This window comes from Dermacentor silvarum, chromosome 7 (genome assembly GCF_013339745.2).
Source record: "Dermacentor silvarum isolate Dsil-2018 chromosome 7, BIME_Dsil_1.4, whole genome shotgun sequence".
Lineage (NCBI taxonomy): Eukaryota > Metazoa > Arthropoda > Arachnida > Ixodida > Ixodidae > Dermacentor > Dermacentor silvarum.
In genome coordinates, this window is record NC_051160.1 from 113,894,065 (window position 1) to 113,901,375 (window position 7,311).

General features: G+C 40.3%; 1 long non-coding RNA gene across 1 annotated transcript; it reads left to right on the plus strand.

Moving 5' to 3' along the window:
• The first annotated feature begins 1,627 nt into the window (after positions 1–1,627).
• On the plus strand, positions 1,628–2,105 carry LOC119459687 (uncharacterized). The gene is made up of 2 exons (XR_007467883.1): positions 1,628–1,735; positions 2,047–2,105. It is a non-coding gene; the product is annotated as an uncharacterized LOC119459687 (long non-coding RNA).
• Positions 2,106–7,311: the final 5,206 nt, after the last annotated feature.

Here is a 7,311-nt window from a genome sequence, read left to right on the forward strand (position 1 = left end):
AGAACTGCGAGATTCGAAGTATGGATCTCAATTGCTCGGGTTGCGATGACACTGCTGCTTACTGACAAAGTCTCCAAAACCTTTCTGTACTTGCGAAAACAAACATTTTTTTTCGCAATGCAATTTCAAGTTTTGGCCCGCAATTGTGGACAACTGTGTTTTAAAGAGCGACGAAGAGCTTCATTGCGAGAGAGATAGTATATGTTCGGCTGTACAATTTAGGTTAATCACAGCCCTTGTAGAGAGTTTGTTATAGAAGTACTCCAGAGCATATACAGTGTAGCTTATGAATTGCCTAAAAAGCTTTTTCATTGTTCCGAAGGAACATTGGCCGTTATTACTGAGCTTTGGCGAAAAGACAGTCCTTAGTTAAGTGAATGAAAGCGTTCACATTCATTATTCACACTGTAGCCCAGTGTATTGAGAGACCTATACCTCCCACCAAGTTCGTATCTCGTGCAACTGAGAGGGAGAGTTTCGGACAGCTGAATTATGAACCTTCCATATGTTTACTGGATAAAAATTGCTTGCTGCATGATTTGAGAAGGAATAAAAAGGACGTATTGTGTTTTCCGCACTCTTTCATTTGATCTTCGTGGTTTGATGAACGTGCGAAGCTTATTGTGTACACGCAGGTTCATACAAGCGTTATACGCATGCTTTTGGTTGTCCTGATAGAATAAAATGTGACCCCGCTAATTAATTGGTGCTATATATATGGCGCCCATGTAAAAGCTATAAGTGCGGAATGTTTATTTGTGTACTTTATTGCAGACAGTGGGACATTCTTAGTTTATCTTAGAAAGACCTCTTCGGTAGAAATTGGCCTGTTATTCAGGAAGCTATACTAATCCTGCTATATTTCATTTCTGATTATCATGGCATACCGTGAACTGACAAAATAAAGTGATGAAAACCGCTTGCAATCGGTAAGTAGCAACATAACATGAGCGTATGGCAAGGCTGTAACCATAAGGATTTCTGTGTTTAAATGAATGTTTCAAGAAAACATCTGCGGACCACCTTTAGTGCCAATGAACATGTATTTAAGGTACGTTCTTCGATATTTCTGTGAGATACTTTTTTAATTGCATGCACAAACTGGTGTTTTCTAGTTCTTATACTTAGTCTTGTAATCACAATGAAACGTTGTATTTAAATGCACTCCAACGTGTATTAATGAGTACTTCATGAAAGTTACTGCTCCAAACAACGTCCTTGAATCGCACTCCTTTAAATCAATAAACCGCAAATTAGTTCGTCAAAGGTCACTCATTCACAATGTCATTATCCCCTCATCTCCCAGCATTTGTATGCTGAACAGGCAAATATATTTGATCAAGGGCACGATACCCATAAAGAAGATAAACGCATCATTTTGCAAATTGACTCAATAGGTCAGGGATAAGCGCTGCCATTGTTACAGCAATCTGAACATATCTTTAGGATACTGGGGTTCGGACGTACCATTCACGTGCATGCATATCAGCTGCACTTAAAGCGCTCGAAGCCAGCTATAAAAAGCGACCGACTACAAATGCCTAGTATTCAGCATTGGTCATCCACGGATTCGTGAAGGTAAGATATATAGTTCGAGCTAAACTTGAATTTTATGATAATTTTGCAGAAGCCTCGTACCAGCTCCTTTGTGAGAAGTCATTGAAATACGTTCTAACCACAGCGAATTGCTAAAGTATTGCAGAGAGTGGCCGTCGCGACATTTTAGCTTATTCAGGTCAGTAAATTTTATAGCGGGAAAAATTTCAGACATTCTTCATGCCATACGTTTATTTGTTGCCCGTTCTAAAGGTCCTGGTAACCACCGGTGCTTTATAAACGATTTACTGAAAGCTATGCAAATTGGTACCTTTTTGTATTTATACTTTCATGCGCTCGTGTCGTCGAGTCCTTCCATTCTTCCGCGTTTGTGATGCACAACCCAATGCATGAGTATTGGTGTTATGATGAAATATGAAAATGAATAAAACAGCAGTCTTCATTCAACTTTGCAAGTTTTCCTTCAACACTACCTTCGAACCTTTGCAGCTGAGCCAACATGAAGACAGCTCTGGTAATTGTCCTTCTGGCGCTCTCGACATCTGCCTGTAAGTAAACTAACATCTTATGAATAAACTGAAATAGTACATTTTCTTTACAATATACCAGCACAAGCATTAAAACAAGACCTTTTGCCAGCATTTGCAGGTAAATATCTGCAAATGTAAGCCAGGTACCACATACGCCCATGATGAATGCACCCGCATGGTCCTACGGTTATGACCACAATTGTGGTTACGCTCCTTTTGGCTGATTATGTATTCGTACTAATAAAAAAGTCATTGCATTTTGATCAGAAAACTTGCGATGCATGAGCATGCCCGGCGGATGCCATATTTACAGTTTCTCTTATGAAGTACATGAATCGGGTAAAACTATTTCGTGTGTTGCGATTCACGGTACGGCTTTCATACCTTTTCATCCCTTACAAAAAATTGCGTGGTAGGGGTTACTGTGCAAAAGGGTCAACATGGTTTGGGGGTAGAGGTGGTAGCAGCCTAGTGCGGCAACTCATGTAGAGAACAGCGTAGCTGTCTCAGTCGAAGCGTACTGCTCAATGGCTTTGCTGCAGAACATTATTCATCAGCACTTCCCATATAAGACTTACGTTTTTCCTAAGTAGACTAATCGACGCTGACGATGTGACCGAGCTTGCACAAGCGGCTGTGACAGTGACGTCACGTACCGCGCAAGAGTAACGGAATGTGACTAAGGGTGTGTGTACTGTGCTATGTGCCCTCGAAGCAGGTGCTTCGAAGCAGGTGCTCGGATCGAGTGATTGACGACATGCCTATGCAAGGCTAGAGCTGACTGCAGCTCACATCATCATCTTGAGGCTCTACAACGTGTCCTAATTTTCGACGGCTAGCAATATTTGTTATTTTATACTATATACTATGGATATAGTACAAAAAACACATGTTGCGAGCCGTCTAACGTACTCCGCCCTTACATATATATATATATATATATATATATATACTGCATTGCACTGCATTGTTCTGCATTACATAAAACGAAACTTTACCACAAGTTAGGCTTACCATATCTTTTTGTCTTCTTTTAGATGTTTTATTTCTATTTGCTGAGTGTGATTGCCATTAATGTTTTTCGCCTTTCATTTTTACCTTGTATATTGTTGTAATGGTACTTTTGATGATGGTGCATTCTCCCATATGTAATACCCTCCAACCCAGGGTATTAGGGTATTAGGGCCTTTAAGGTATAATGAAATAATATATATATATATATATATATATATATATATATATATATATATATATATTAGACTAGCTGACAGTAGGATGAAGGCCGGACCACCGGCCAAAACGTCAGCAAAATAGTAATATTTGTGTAGGTAAACGTGCGAGCATTTCTTTCATAATAATGTCTCCCCTCCTCATGGACCATATATATATATATATATATATATATATATATATATATATATATATATATATATATATATATATATATATATAAGTATGTTCACGCTACATGGAGCATCCCAGCTTTGAATGAGCATTCTGCTGCCTGCGAACATAACTGAAAACACTAAAGCACTGAATATAGCAGTGTTAGTACAGAGTATTTTTTAACACAAACCACGAGGAATGCTTAACTTTGAAATAATTCTTTTGATCACGCTGTAATTAAGATTTTTATCTTACTTTGAACAAACGTTTTCCGATACAATAACGTGAAATATATGTAATGAATACTGTGAGCGAAGTGAATTTCTTTTGTTTATGTGGGATCCTCAGTTAACACAATATACACATCTACGTCTGGGCAAATAAATTTCCTACGCGGCAGCCAATCACCTTTAATTTCTGAAAAAAGAAAAATATAAAGCTGCTCACCACGAAAGCTGGGATGTGTGGCGTAGGGCCGGCGTCACGTGTTTTCCAATGTATTCCATGTAGCGTGGCTGTCTATGTTTGTATAAAACTGTTATACAGTTTACATACATGATACATTATTGCAGTACTTCACTGTTCTGTACTCCCTGAAAGCTGCAGTCATGATGCAGTTAAGGTAGTTGAATGAACGATGTAAAAAATCTTTTTTTTATTTTATATATTTTACAATACGGCAATTATAATCGTGCAAAATATGACTAAATGTACAGAAAGAGTGAGACAAACCATAATAATACAGAAAAGCGTCCTTATCGCAAAACGATTCCTCTATCGCGAATTGAGAGCGACGACTGTCACTCTTGTAGCAGTATAACGAGTCCTTGTATAGTTTTGTAGCAATCGTTCGTAAGAAATAGACTAGCTTTCACTCTTTACCACAGTAATATTGTGTAGCCTTCTTGCTCGAATCGTCTCTTTTTTTCACACAATAATTTTTATTTTATTTTCCTTCCACCGTTTACGCCTACCAGACGCAGCCACAATGTGAGTAAAGTTAACTTTCTGCTTTTTTTTTTCATTTGTATTAGTGAGTAGGAACGTAAGCTAATCGTATACATGCTCTCGTTCTTTCCATGTCAAAAGTCCCGTTGATGCACCGAAAAGCCTGGCTGCGCTAAACGGTAAGCAATGGAAAATAATGGATTTCAACTTATGCTTAACCACCTATAATCAGAATTTCTGGTTTCTGACCACGGCACTACGTTATCCTAAATGGACGCAAAGAAGGGGATTTTGAAACACGCCTTTTACGTCTCAGATACTTATCAGATTGTTTTTTGGTTTTTTGGTTTTTGCATGTTAACGCACTCAGTACAGTGGAAGTTAAAGTACTTCACGAGTGTTTAAGGGTCCCCCACCACTCCCCGTCGGAAGTTTAGAATGTAGAATAGAGGTTGTAAATCGCTGCTTATACGCATGGCTTTACCTGAAGAAGATGTCAAATTGGCTCAATATTGGATGATATAGAACAAACTGAAATCTCGCGTCGGTGTGCTCGCAGGAAGCGAGCGTCACTACCACCATAAGCGCTCTCTACATTTACCTCCACTAACGTGTGTGTGCTCATTTTAGTTTGGTTTTTGTAATACCGGAGCAGGGGGGGGGGGGGCGAGTCATGTTTACGTCATGAGTTGCACCTCCCATTTTGTATCTGTGATCCGTTTTTGCAACGCGGCACACTTGCAGTGGTGGCTTTACACGCTCTGTATTAGATTAGTTGCTGAAGTCACCTGACATAGTCGGACATTGGAAGCAATGTGTGTGAGGTAGCAATGTCTACGCCTATGATGACAATTCTCCGCAGGAAGTGGAGCTCCTGCTATAGAGGAATAAAGCACGAGCTTCCGACTTAAATTACAGCTCCGCACCGTACCGTAGTTTGATCGCTTTTAGACGTGATTGTCAGCGCGACCTACAGTTACGAAATTTTCAAACCCGTTAGAGTGCCTGCTTGTTCCGAGATCACAATCAAGGCTATAAAAACGTTCTACACGACTGCGAGCTTGAATTAATGCTGCGATTAGAGAAACCGTAGTGGCAAACTGTGTTACAATTCCGAAAAGCTGGTGTGCATCAAGATATCGGATGCGACAGTTTCACAGGGATAGCCATTAAAGCTTGCTTCACATAGTTTCCTTGTAATCAGTCGAAGTCATCATCCACTTTACTTCCAACAAAAAGTCGCCGAAACATCTTCATTTGTTCATCAATTATAAAATCTTAACCATTATACGTGCAGTACGTGTGAGAGCCCATCGAGCACTATTTATGCACTTGTGACGGCGCAAAATCTTCAGTGTGTACGTAGCGCACTTGTCTGATTCTACTGCGCGAACCTGGTGAAAAGCCCTCTAAGGCTGAAAACTCTGCTGCGTAAAACAGTAATCCTTTCTGTACATTAGCAGCAGCGGCTCAAACAGTTTACAGTATGCTAAAATGTGAAAGCTACCATCCATGTCCTATGCGAATACGAGTGCACTATCATTTATTGTTGCAGTTCATGTTATGTCTGCCTTCGATATTGTCTTTGTTATTGCTTTGTTATTGGGTCCAAATATAAACTACGAAAACAAAATTAAAAAAACAAAGACGTATATTCATTCTTTCTGCCATCCAAGAAATATTTGCAAATATGTTGCTGGAGCTCTGTATCGTTCACAAATTCCATGTTTTGAACTTTGTGCAGAAGTTTTAGCAGAACATTTTATTTTAGGCGCATATTGTCTAATAGCCTAACATTAAGCTACCCGATGAACACTTCATTATAATAACCAGAACTTCTTAGAAGACCTTGACTTCTTTCGTCTTGCTTTCCGCAGCGCACAACCTTCCAGCGCTCAAGAAAAGCTACGAAGTCATTGAAAAACTCCTCCTGGACAACCAGTCTGCAATGACCACCGAGGAAGAGGAATCAGTCGTGGAATCTTTGAAGGCTCTCACCACCCTGCAGGCCAACCTTGATCCGGAAAGTGAAGAGTATTTCCTGGCGGGTCTCTTTCAGAAGCTCGTTGTCTGGGCAGTTCAACAGGGTGTATCTAAGGCAGTATCCCGTGGCGTGCAGGCTGCCATTAACAAGGGATAAAAAAGAAGTAAATCTGTCGACCATGGTGACGTAAATAAAATACATGCACATAATGACCGCCGCCTCCAATGACATATTCCATATTGGAAGTCGAAGTGCTCCAACAGCAGCGAAGATTTGAGGTGCAATTTAATAAATTAAGAGAGAGACCTTTTTAAAGGCCTTGGCAAGCCGGTTTCCACATAAGCCGCAATAACGACAATAAGTGTAACGATTTGGTTCCCCATCTTCATCCTGATGACCCTGCCTTCCGTAACATAAGTTCCTCAAGGCTGGACTCATTTGGGCGGCGGTGTTTCAAAGTTCTGTGTAGGCAGCTAAGCTTCATGGGTAACGCATGTTTGGCTATGTGGCCTACATTTGCACGAAGCCAAGTACAGAAGCAAAAGGCAGTCGGTTCTATACCTGGGCGATTTTTTATTTGTCAGTCCTCGGGTCACTCGCTTGGAAGATGCAGCAACTACCGAACAGAGCCCATCCTGCACAGCCTCTGATTTTTAATACCCTGGGCTGTCCCACACTTGATTCCACGTTTATTACGCTGCTGTAGTCTAGCCATCATTTATCTCTCTTATCTATTGTTATTCGTAAAGCTTCTCCATTTGCGACTTTCTTGTCTTTATTTGCTCGTTTAAAACTTCTTTGAATGTAAATTCTGCAAACGCGCCCAACCAAGTTGTAGATTAAATTCGCTAGCACCTGAATCGCTCAGGTGCTAAAGCCATCGGACTGTCTGTTCTTCCTGATTGT